This window comes from Tachyglossus aculeatus, chromosome 3 (assembly GCF_015852505.1).
Source record: "Tachyglossus aculeatus isolate mTacAcu1 chromosome 3, mTacAcu1.pri, whole genome shotgun sequence".
NCBI lineage: Eukaryota > Metazoa > Chordata > Mammalia > Monotremata > Tachyglossidae > Tachyglossus > Tachyglossus aculeatus.
The window spans coordinates 15,436,814-15,449,266 of record NC_052068.1 but is presented as its reverse complement, the minus strand read 5'-3'; the positions used below and the strand labels follow the sequence as shown (position 1 = coordinate 15,449,266).

The window sequence follows — 12,453 nt, the reverse complement described above, 5'->3', positions numbered from 1 at the left end:
CTCCTCCTCCCCATCCCCCCCCGCCTGCCCACCCTCCCACCCTCCCCACAGCACCTGTATATATGTTTGTACAGATTTATTACTCTATTTATTTTACTTGTACATATTTACTATTCTATTTATTTTATTAATGATGTGCATTTAGCTTTAATTCTATTTGTTCTGACGACTTGACACCTGTCCACACGTTTTGTTTTGTTGTCTGTCTCCCCCTTCCAGACTGTAAGTCCATTGTTGGGTAGAAACTGTCTCTATATGTTGCCAACTTGTACTTCCCAAGCCTTAGTACAGTGCTCTGCACACAGTAAGTGCTCAAGAAATACAATTGAATGAATGAATGACTAAATGCTAGGGTCTTGTCTTATTCTGTTGAGTCATTTATCAACCACAGCGACTCCATGGATACATCTCTCCCAGAACACCCCACCTCCAACTGCAATCATTCTGGTCGCGTATCCATAGAGTTTTCTTGGTAAAAATACCATTGCCGCCTTCCATGCAGTAAACACGAGTCTCCACCTTCGACTCTCCCCCCGGACGCTGCTGCCCAGTACAGGTGAGCTTTGACTTGTAGCGGATTGCCTGCCACTCGCTAGCCACTGGCCAAACTAGGAATGGAATGGGTAGGCCTCTGCTTGACTCTCCCTCCCACAGCCAAGACTAGCAGAGGACTGGAAACTCTCCAGGTGCAATCCTAAGAGGGGAATGCTAGGGTAAGTATAGGTTAATCAGGTCAGAAACCGTCTCTGCCGCATGTGGGGCTCACAGTCTGAGTAGGAGGGAGACTATGCACTGAATTTCCATTTTCCAGAAGAGGATATTAAGGCCCAGGGAAGCCAATTGACTTGCCAAAGTCACCCAGCAGGCAAAGTGGGAGAGCCGGGAATAGAGCCCAGCTCCTCTGAGTCCCAAGCCTATGTTCTTTCCATTAGGCCAAGCCATTTCTCGGCATTTTAATGTCTGTCTACCCTGCAAGATTATAAACTCTTTGAGGACAGGGATCTTATCTACTGTTTTGACTGTACTCTCCCAAGTTGCTTAGTACAATGCTCTGCATAATAATAATAGTAATTATGGCATTTTTTACTATGTTGCTTTGTGCCAGGCTAATTAAAAATGAAATTAAAAATGGCCAGCTTCCATGCTGTTTCAGAGAAGTAGTACAGGGCTTTGCACAAAGTGAGCACTTAAGAAATACAATTGAAAGAATGAATGGATAGAAGCGATAAGATAATCAGGTTGGACACAGTCCCTGTCCCACATGTGGCTCACAGTCTAAGAGGGAGAGAGAAGCAGTATTGAATCCCCACTTTGCAGCTGAAGAAACTGAGGCACAGAGAAGCTGACTTGCCCATGGTCACAGAGTAGGCAAGGGGCAGAACCGGGATTAGAAACCAGGTCTATAAACTCCCAAACCTGTGTGCTTCTCCATAAAGCCATCTTCATATTTGAAGAAGACACCACCAAGGGTGGAGTTCATCTATAGGTGTGAATGTGGCTTACAAGACCAACATGAGATCAATCAATCCATCAGTAGTATTTATTGAGGACTCATTTTGTGCAGCTCATTGTACTAAGCACTTGGAAGGATACAACACAACAGATCCACTCCAGGCCCCAATGGGCTTGAAAAAAAAATTTGCCCTCATTGAATTGTTGAATCTAATGATTGTATCAGCTGGTGCTGTTTTCTCTGCTTCTATAATGTAAGGTGAATCTAATGAGAGCTCTAGGAGACAAATGTTTCTTCTGTTTCTGGGATCCGAGATGTTCCAGAGTTCTGCGTCGCCTAAAGTGCTTGGGTTTGTCATTCATTCATTCATTCAATTGTATTTATTGGGCGCTTACTGTGTGCAGAGCACTGTACTAAGCGCTTGGGAAGTACAAGTTGGCAACATATAGAGAGGGTCCCTACCCAACAGTGGGCTCACAGTCTAGAAGAGAAGTTAAGAGACTTGCCCAAAGACACAAAGCTGACAATTTTCAGAGCCGGGATTTGAACCCATGACCTCTGACTCCAAAGCCCGGGCTCTTTGCACTGAGCCATGCTGTCCACTTTAAGCAGTTGATCTATGTCCCCCCTCACATTTACGTGAGAACCAGTGTGGTTTGGTGGCAACAGCATGGGAGTCGATAAAAATAAATAGAATTCTAGATATATACACATCAAATTGAGTAAACAGACATCGATATAAATAAATAGACTTATAGATATATACATGAGTGCTGTGGAAGTGGGGGGGGGAGCAAAGGGAATGAGTTGAAGTGACGCAGAAGGGAGGGGGAACTGAGGAAAAAGGGGACTCAGTCTGGGAATCAATCAATCAATCAATCGTATTTATTGAGCGCTTACTGTGTGCAGAGCACTGTACTAAGCGCTTGGGAAGTACAAGTTGGCAACATATAGAGACAGTCCCTACCCAACAGTGGGCTTACAGTCAAAAAGAAGGCCTCCTGGAGGAGGTGTGTCTTCAGTAGGCCTTTGAAGGAAGGAAGAGTGATTGTTTGCCGGATATGAGGAGGGAGGGCATTCCAGGCCAGAAGTAGTACGTGGGCCGGGGGTCAGCAGTGAGACAGGTGAGATCAAGACACAGTGAGAAGATTAGTGGCAGAGGAGCAGAGTGTGCGGGCTGGGCTGGAGAAAGAGAGAACGGAGGTGAGGTAGGAAGGGGCGAGGGGATGGAGAGCTTTGAAGCCAATAGTAGGGACAATAATGATAAAAATCAGAGCAATAGTAATAATAATAATGGTATTTGTTAAGCACTTACTATGTGCCCAGCACTGTTCTAAGCGCTGGTGTAGATACAGGGTAATTAGGTTGTCCCACATGGGGCTCACACTTTTAATCCCCATTTTACAGACGAGGGAACTGAGGCACAGACAAGTTAAGTGACTCGCCCAAGATAATAATAATAATGATGATGGCATTTGTTAAGCGTTTACTATGTGCAAAGCACTGTTCTAAGCACTGGGGAGGATACAAGGTAATCAGGTTGTCCCAAGTGGGGCTCACAGTCTTAATCCCCATTTTACAGATGAGGGAACTGAGGCCCAGAGAAAGTGACTTGCCCAAAGTCACACAGCTGACAAGTGGGATTTGAACCCATGCCCTCTGACTCCAAAGTCCATGCTCTTTCCACTGAGCCTTGTTGCTTCTCACACAGCAGACACATGGCAGAGTCGGGATTAAGAGTGTAAACAGCAAATGGGACAACCTGATTACCCTGTTATCTATCCCAACGTTTAGAACAGTGCTTGGCACCTAGTAAGTGCTTAACAAATACCATAATTATTATTATTATTTACATGCACATATACAATTTATTTTAAGGTCTGCCTCCCCTTCTAGATTGTGAGCTCCCTGTAGGTGGGGACTGTTTCTATCAACTCTACTATATTGTACCACCCCAAGGATTTAGTACAGTGTTCTGCTCACGGTAAGTGGTCAATAAATACCACTGACAGATGTTGATTGATTTGATAAATGTCTCAAACAAAAGGACACATGGCATAGTGAAGCAGCGTGGCTCAGTGGAAAGAACACAGGTTTGGGAGTCAGAGGTCATGGGTTCTAATCCCAGCTGCGCCACTTGTCAGCTATGTGACTTTGGGTAAATCACTTAACTTCTCTATGCCTCAGTTACCTCATCATCATCATCATCATCATCATCAATCGTATTTATTGAGCACTTACTGTGTGCAGAGCACTGTACTAAGCGCTTGGGAAGTACAAGTTGGCAACATATAGAGACAGTTCCTACCCAACAGTGGGCTCACAGTCTAAAAGGGGGAGACAGAGAATAAAACCAAACATACTAACAAAATAAATAGAATAGATATGTACAAGTAAAATAAATAAATAGAGTAACAAATATGTACAAAGTGACTTTGGGCAAGTCACTTAACTTCTCTGGGCCTCAGTTACCTCATCTGTAAAATGGGGATTAAGCCCGTGAGCCCCTTGGGACAACCTGATCACCTTGTAACCTCCTCAGTGCTTAGAACAGTGCTTTGCACATAGTAAGCGCTTAATAAAGGCCATTATTTATTTTATTATGATTTATTAGTCACTGTCCGGTTCATAGCTGAACGGTCACTGTCCGGTTCATCTGTAAAATGGGGATTAAGAGTGTGAGCCCCACATGGGACAACCTAATCACCTTGTGTCCCCCCAGAGCTTAGAACAGTGCTTTGCACATAGTAAGCACTTAACAAATACCGTAGTAGTAGTAGTAGTAGTAGTAGTAGTAGTAGTAGAGCACAGTCCTGGGAGTCGGATTCTAATCCCAGCTCCACCACTTCTCTGCTGTGCGACCCTGGGCAAGTCACTTCACTTCTCTGTGCCTCAGTTACTTCATCTGTAAAATGGGGATTGAGTCTGTGAGCCCCACATGGGACAGGGGCTGTGTCCAACCCGATTTCCTTGTAGCCATCCCAATGCTTAGAACAGTGCCTGGCATGTAGCAAGCATTTAACAAATACAATAATGGAGTTAATTTTCAGGCATTAAATATTCAGCATTCTTAGGCGGCCCAAGCAGCATGGTATAATAATAATAACTATGATTATTATTAAATATTCAGCAGGATGGTGTAGTGGCTAGAGCATGGGCCTGGGAATCAGAAGGTCATGGGTTCTAATCCTGGCTCTGCCACTGGTCTGCTGTGTGATCTTGGGCAAGTCATTTCACTTCTCCCCCTTTTAGACTGTGAGCCCACTGTTGGGTAGGGACTGTCTCTATATGTTGCCAACTTGTACTTCCCAAGCGCTTAGTACAGTGCTCTGCACACAGTAAGCACTTAATAAATACGATTGATTGATTGATTGATTCACTTATCTAGGCCTCACTTACCTCATCTGTAAAATGGGGATTGAGACGGTGAGCCCCACATTCATTCATTCATTCGATCGTATTTATTGAGCACTTACTGTACGCAGAGCATTGTACTAAGCGTTTGGGAAGTACAAGTTGGCAACATATAGAGACCTTCCCTACCCAAATAGGACAGGGACTTTGGACACCCATTTTGCACGTAACCAACACAGCTCTTAGTACAGTACCTGGCACATAGAAAGCACTTAACAAATACCATTATTATTGTTATTCCTATCCTGAACTCTGACGTTGAGTGCCCTGAGAGTCTGCTCAGCCAACAACTCAGCGGAACCTCTTCTTCCTTGCTAGTCATTCTTTCAGCTATTGGGGTTGACCTTATCCCGAGCGTAAATCATCCAAGGAAGTAAAGATCGGGAATTCCTGGTTTACCAGGAGAAAGTTTCCCTTTGCCCTTTCAAGTGACGAGTAATATTTTAAAGCCGCCCCTGTCAGCACACTGGCTGCTACCGAAAGTGCTTTTAACACTTGATTAAGCCGAAGCGGGAGTTGTTTTCTCCTGCAGGGACACTGCCAACCTAGAAGAATCTCTTCCTGAACACCAACATGTTTACTATCCCCCTGAGAACTCTTCTTCTGAAGAAATATTCCCAATAGCCGTCAGACTCAGGGTGGGCTTCGGGCTATTGGTTGCTCAACGGGGGAACAATCGGCTGACCCCTTCCATTCCACATGTGTCATCACATCATGCTGCACACTCCCACCACATCCTGTCTCACAGCACCATAGCTGCATTCATTCACTCATTCAATTGTATTTATTGAGCACTTACTGTGAGCAGAGCACTGTACTAAGCGCTTGGGAAGTACAATTCAGCAATAAAGAGAGACAATCCCTGCCTCAACGGGCTTACAGTCTGGAAGGGGGTGACAGATATAATAATAATAATAATGGTATTTGTTAAGCACTTACTATGCTTCCCAAGCGCTTAGTACAGAGCTCTGCACACAGTAAGCGCTCAATAAATACGATTGATTGATTGACTGATTGATTCACTTATCTGGGCCTCACTTACCTCATCTGTAAAATGGGGATTGAGACGGTGAGCCCCACATTCATTCATTCATTCAATCATATGCACTGGGGTAGATACAAGGTAATCAAGTTGTCCCAGGTGGAGCTCACAGTCTTCCATCCCCCTTTTACAGATGAGGTAACTGAGGCGCAGAGAAGCGAAGTGACTTGCCCAAACTCACACAGCTGACAAGTGGCGGAGCTGGAATTTGAACTCAGGACTCTGACTCCCAAGCCCAGGCTCTTTCCATTGAGACACGCTGCTTCTCATGACATAAGCACATAGTAAGTGCTTAACAAATACCATGGAAAAAACCTTTTTTCCCATCCGCTTCGACTATGAAAAGCATCTCGGCCTAGTGGAAAGAGTACAGGCTTGGGAGTCAAAGGACCTGAGTTCTAACCCCAGGTCTGCCACTTGCAAGCTGTGTGACCTTAGGCAAGTCACTTAACTTCTCTGTGCCTCAGTTCCCTCATCTGTAAAATGGGGATTTAACAACTGTTCTCTCTTCTATTTAGATTATGAGTCCCATGTGGGACTTAATTATCCTGTATCTATCCCAGTGCTTAGTAGAGTGCTTGACATGTAGTAAGCAATTAACAAACAACACAGTTATTATTACAGTCATTAGGAGAGAAGGACTTTGTCCCATTTGATTGTCCTATATTTACCCTAGTGTTCAGTGCAGCTCTTGGCCCATAGTAAATGCTTAATAAATCTCACTATCATTATAATTAAGTGGGAAGCACTGTAGAGAATGAACGAAAGAGAACAGCAGAAGCAAAGATCATATTCCCTGCCTTCCAATGCTTAGTCTAAGAGACTAAGAGAGAAGCAGCATGGCTCAGTGGAAAGAGCACAGGCTTGGGAGTCAGAGGTCCTGGGTTCTAATCCTGGCTCCGCCACATGTCTGCTGTGTGACCTTGGACAAGTCACTTAAATTAACCGACCCTCAGTTACTTCATCTGTAAAATGGGGATGAAGACTGTGAACCCCGCGTGGGACAACCTTATCACCTTGTATCCCCCCAGCACTTAGAACAGTGATTTGCACATAGTAAGCGCTTAAAAATGCCATTGTTATTATTAAGGGGCACAGCAAGCAAAAATTGTTTACTAGTAGTAGTATGCTATTTAGGAAGAAAAGTATAACAAAGCCAATCAAGTCCATTGATGGTATTTATTGAGCAATCAATCAATCAATCAATCGTATTTATTGAGCACTTACTGTGTGCAGAGCACTGTACTAAGCGCTTGGGAAGTACAAGTTGGCAACATATAGAGACGGTCCCTACCCAACAGTGGGCTCACAGTCTAGAAGGGGGAGGCAGAGAACAAAACAAAGCATACTAACAAAACAAAATAAATAGAATAGATATGTACAAGTAAAATAAATAAATAAATAGAGTAAATAAATAAATAAATAGAGTAGAGTAGAGCACCTACTGTTCACAGAGCACTACATTAAGTGCTTGGAAAACTACAATACAAGAGAGCTGGTAATGATAACGACAATTGTGGTATTTTGTCAAGCACTGTTTAAACACTGGGTCAATACAAGCTAATTGGGTTGTACACAGTCCCTATCCCACATGGAGCTCACAGTCTTAATCTCCATTTTACAGATGAGGGAACTGAGGCACAGAGAAGTGAACTGACTTGCCCAAGGTGACACAGCAGACAAGTGGCAGAGCTGGGACTAGAACAAGTGACCTTCTGACTCCCAGGACTGTGCTCTATCCACTAGACCACACAATCCCTGCCCACAAAGAGGGAAACAGACATTAAAACAAATTGCAGATAAGTGAGATACAGAGTATAAGGAAAGGTACGTAAGTGTTTTGGGCCTGGAGTGAGTATTAAAGTGTTTAAGGGGAATACAGGGAAATATGTACATGGTGGACATAGAGCGGATGGTAGGTGGGAGAAATGAAGTCTTAGTCCAGGGAGACCTATTGGAGGAGATGTGCTTTTAGGAGGGTTATGAAATGACAACTAAATAACACGTTTCTGTGCACACAAGGCACTTTCCCTGCCCTTTTAATGGGTGAGACAAACATGAAAACAATTACCAACAGAGACGTCAAAAATTAAAAAAGCAGACGTACATACCTGAGTGATAAAGAGGATTGAAATGCATTCATTAGAGAAGCAGCGTGGCTCAGTGGAAAGAGCACGGGCTTTGGAGTCAGAGGTCGTGGGTTCAAATCCTGGCTCTATCAGCTGTGTGACTTTGGGCAAGTCACTTCACTTCTCTGGGCCTCAGTTCCCTCATCTGTAAAATAGGGTTTAACACTGTGAGCCCCACGTGGGACAACCTGATCACCTTGTAACCTCCCCAGCACTTAGAACAGTGCTTTGCACATAGTAAGTGCTTAATAAATGCTATTATTATTACTATTATTATTCATAAGTGCCAGAATTGGTTGAAGGGTTGTTTTATCTCAAGGCGCTGGGAGATCATGGGTTCTAATCCCAGCTCCGCAACTGGTCTACTGTGTGACCTTGGACAAGTCACTTCACTTCTCCGTGCCTCTGTTCCCTCATTTAAAAATGGGGATTGAGAATGTGAGCCCTATGTAGGACAGGGACTGTGTCCAATCCAATTTACTTATACCCACCCCAGCACTCAATACAGAGCCTGTCACGTAGTAAGCTCATAACAAATACCATTATTATTATTATTGTTAGTTGGGAAAGTCTTGTTTGAGGAGACAGGATTTTAGGAGGGATTTGAATGTGAGAAGAACAGTCTGATATGGAGAGATGGGGGACGGGAGAAATTCCAAACTGTGGGGAACAGCAAGAGAGAGAGAATGGAGGCAGAAGGACTGTGAGTGAGGTACAGCATTTGGGCTGTACCTCGACTTGGGAGGAGTGAAGAATAAAGCTGGGGGACAATGGGTGAAGAAAGAGGATAGGTAAGTTGAGGTAAAATGGTGGAGCGCCTCAAAGCCGACTGTACTACGCACTGGGGTAGATACGAAGTTTCAGGTTGGACACATTCCCTGTCCTATTTTACAGATGAGGTAACTGAGCCCCAGAGAAGTAAGTCACACAAAAGACAGGCGGCAGAGCTGGGATTAGAACCCAGGTCCTTTTTGACTCCCCCAAGCCCAGGCTCTATCCACTAGATCCCGCTGCCGGTTTCAAAGAGACCCAGGGAGAGAGAGGAGGGTTTGGAGAAGAGGAGAGAGGTTGGACCCAGTGACACTTCAGGAGATGATGCAAGCAGCAGTTTGCGGGGTAGACTATCGCAGGGAGAGGCTGGGAGGATATAATGGGTTCAAATATATCAGGATGAAATAGCAGAATAAATAATTGAATATATAAATGAGAGTCTAAAAGAAAATGTATGTGCTGCCAAAGGTGCTGATGATAGGAATGAAATATTTAGGTGTATTAAGGATGGCTGTTGGGACAACGATGAATAGGGAGTTGTGAAATGCTCTTACACAATCTCCCAGGGAGAAATTATGTAACAATAATAATAATAATAATAATAATGGTATTTACTAAGTGCTTACTATGTGCCAATAATAATAATAATAATAATAATAATAATGGCATTTATTAAGCACTTACTATGTGCAAAGCACTGTTCTAAGCGCTGGGGAGGTTACAAGGTGATCAGGTTGTCCCACGTGGGGCTCACAGTATTAATCCCCATTTTACACATGAGGTAACTGAGGCCCAGAGAAGTGAAGTGACTTGCCCAAAGTCACACAGCTGACAATTGGCGGAGCCGGGATTTGAACCCATGACCCCTGACTCCAAAGCCCGTGCTCTTTCCACTGAGCCACGCTGCTTCTCTGGGAGTAGATACAAGGTAATCAGGTTGTCCCACATGGGGCTCACAGTCTTAATCCTCATTTTGCAGATGAGGTAACTGAGGCACAGAGAAGTTAAGTGACTTGCCCAAAGTCACACAGCTGACAAGTGGCAGAGGTGGGATTAGAACCCACGATGTCTGACTCCCAAGCCCGGCTTCTTTCCACTAAGCCATGCAATAATAATAATAATAATTTGATGTATGTTAAGCACTTATTGTGGAATAGGTACTAGATAATCAGGTAAAATCCCTTTCCAACATGGAACTCCATCTAAGGGAGAAGGAGAATGGGTATTGAATCCCCATTTTACAGATGAGGAAACTATGGCACAGAGAAGGTAAGTGACTTGCCCAAGTTTTCACAGCAAATTAGTACAGTGTTCTGCATATAGTAAGCACTCAATGAATAAATAATTAACTATTTATAAATGATAAAGCACTCAATAAAGCATTCCCTTCAAAGCCCTATTGAGAGCTCACCTCCTCCAGGAGGCCTTCCCAGACTGAGCCCCCTCCTTCCTCTCCCTCTCTTCCCCCTCCCCATCCCCCCCGCCTTGCCTCCTTCTCCTCCCCACAGCACCTGTATATATGTATATATGTTTGTATGTATTTATTACTTTATTTTATTTGTACATATTCATTCTATTTATTTTATTTTGTTAATCTGTTTTGTTTTGTTGTCTGCCTCCCCCTTCTAGACTGTGAGCCCACTGTTGGGTAGGGACCGTCTCTATATGTTGCCAACTTGTACTTCCCAAGCGCTTAGTAGAGTGCTCTGCACACAGTAAGCGCTCAATAAATGCGATTGAATGAATGAATGAATAAATACGATTGAATGAATGGCAGACCAGGATTAGAACCCAGGTCCTCTGACTCCCGGGCCTCCGATCTCTCCTAACAGGCAGCTGGCGTTGCTAAAACAATCCTAATCAATCAATCAATCGTATTTATTGAGCGCTTACTGTGTGCAGAGCAACCAAACTCATAAGGAAGGACCCTGCCTCTGGTTGCAGAAAGAAACGTCCCATGGCATTAGAGCTGAAATCCTTGTTTAAACTTGTACTTCCCAAGCGCTTAGTAGAGTGCTCTGCACACAGTAAGCGCTCAATAAATACGATTGAATGAATGAATGAATAAATACGATTGAATGAATGGCAGACCAGGATTAGAACCCAGGTCCTCTGACTCCCGGGCCTCCGATCTCTCCTAACAGGCAGCTGGCATTGCTAAAACAATCCTAATCAATCAATCAATCAATCAATCGTATTTATTGAGCGCTTACTGTGTGCAGAGCAACCAAACTCATAAGGAAGGACCCTGCCTCTGGTTGCAGAAAGAAACGTCCCCATGGCATTAGAGCTGAAATCCTTGTTTAAACCCTGAGTGGTTGAACAGATTTTTTATACTTGTGAATTGCACTCCATCGCCGGAGTACACCATTTACCACTCCACTACTGCTGCAGCTGCAATCAGAAAGCAGCACGGCTTAGTGGTTAGAGCACGGGCCTGGGACTCAGAAGGCCCTGGGTTTGGGCCCGGCTCCTCCACTTGTCTGCTGCGTGTCCTTGGACAAGTCACCTCACTTCTCTGTACTTCACTTACCTCATCAGCAAAATGGGGATAAAGACTGTGAGTTCTTGGTGGCTTTTAGACTGTGAGCCCACTGTTGGGTAGGGACTGTCTCTATATGTTGCCAACTTGTACTTCCCAAGCGCTTAGTACAGTTCTCTGCACACAGTAAGCGCTCAATAAATACGATTGGTGATGATGATGATGAGCCCGCTGTTGGGTAGGGACCGTCTCTATATGTTGCCAACTTGTACTTTCCAGGCGCTTAGTACAGTGCTCTGCACACAGTAAGTGCTCAATAAATACAATTGAATGAATGAATGAATGACATGGGCTGTGTCCAACCTGGTTACCTTGCATCTACCCCAGTACTTAGAACGGTGCCTGACACATATTAAGCACCTAACAAATACTATTTAAAAAAAAAAAAACAGACAGCTCAGAAAGATGAGGTGCTTTTTAGCTGCTATCCTCCAGACTGTAAGCCCCTCATGGGCAGGTAACGTATCTACCAGATCTGTTATATTACACTATCCCGAGAGCTTAGTACAGTGCCATGCACACAGTAGGGGCTCAATAAATACCACTGAATGACTGATTCAGCATCAAGATTAATAATAATAATAATAATAGTCACATTTGTTAAGCGCTTACTATGTGCAAATCACTGTTCTAAGCGTTGGGGGAGATACAAGGGGATCAGGCTGTCCCCTTTGGGGTTCGCAGTCTTCATCCCTATTTTACAGATGAGGGAACTGAGGCTCAGAGAAGTTAAGTGACTTGCCCAAGGTCACAGAGCAGACATGTGGCAGAGCAGGGATTAGAACCCATGACCTCTGACTCCCAAGCCCAGGCGCTTTCCACTGAACCAAGCTGCTTCTCTCCAAGCTCAGCATTGCCTAGTGGACAGAGGAAGGGCCTGGGAGCCAGAAGGTTATGGGTTCTAATCCCGGCTCTGCCACTTCTCTGCAGTGTGACCTTGGGCAAGTCACTTCACTTCTCTGTGCCTCAGTTCCCTCATCTGTAAAACGGGGATTGAGACTGTGAGCCCCATGTGCGACAGGGACTGTGTCCAACCCTATTTGCTTATATCCACCGCAGTGTTTAGTACAGTGCCTGGCACATAGTAAGTGCTTAACAAATA

General features: G+C 44.3%; 1 non-coding gene across 1 annotated transcript; it reads right to left on the bottom strand.

Annotated features, from left to right (window-relative positions):
* Nucleotides 1–566: 566 nt before the first annotated feature.
* LOC119926333 lies at nucleotides 567–704 on the bottom strand. Its single transcript, XR_005450219.1, has one exon. It is a non-coding gene; the product is annotated as a small nucleolar RNA SNORA7 (small nucleolar RNA).
* Between the last annotated feature and the right edge of the window lie 11,749 nt (nucleotides 705–12,453).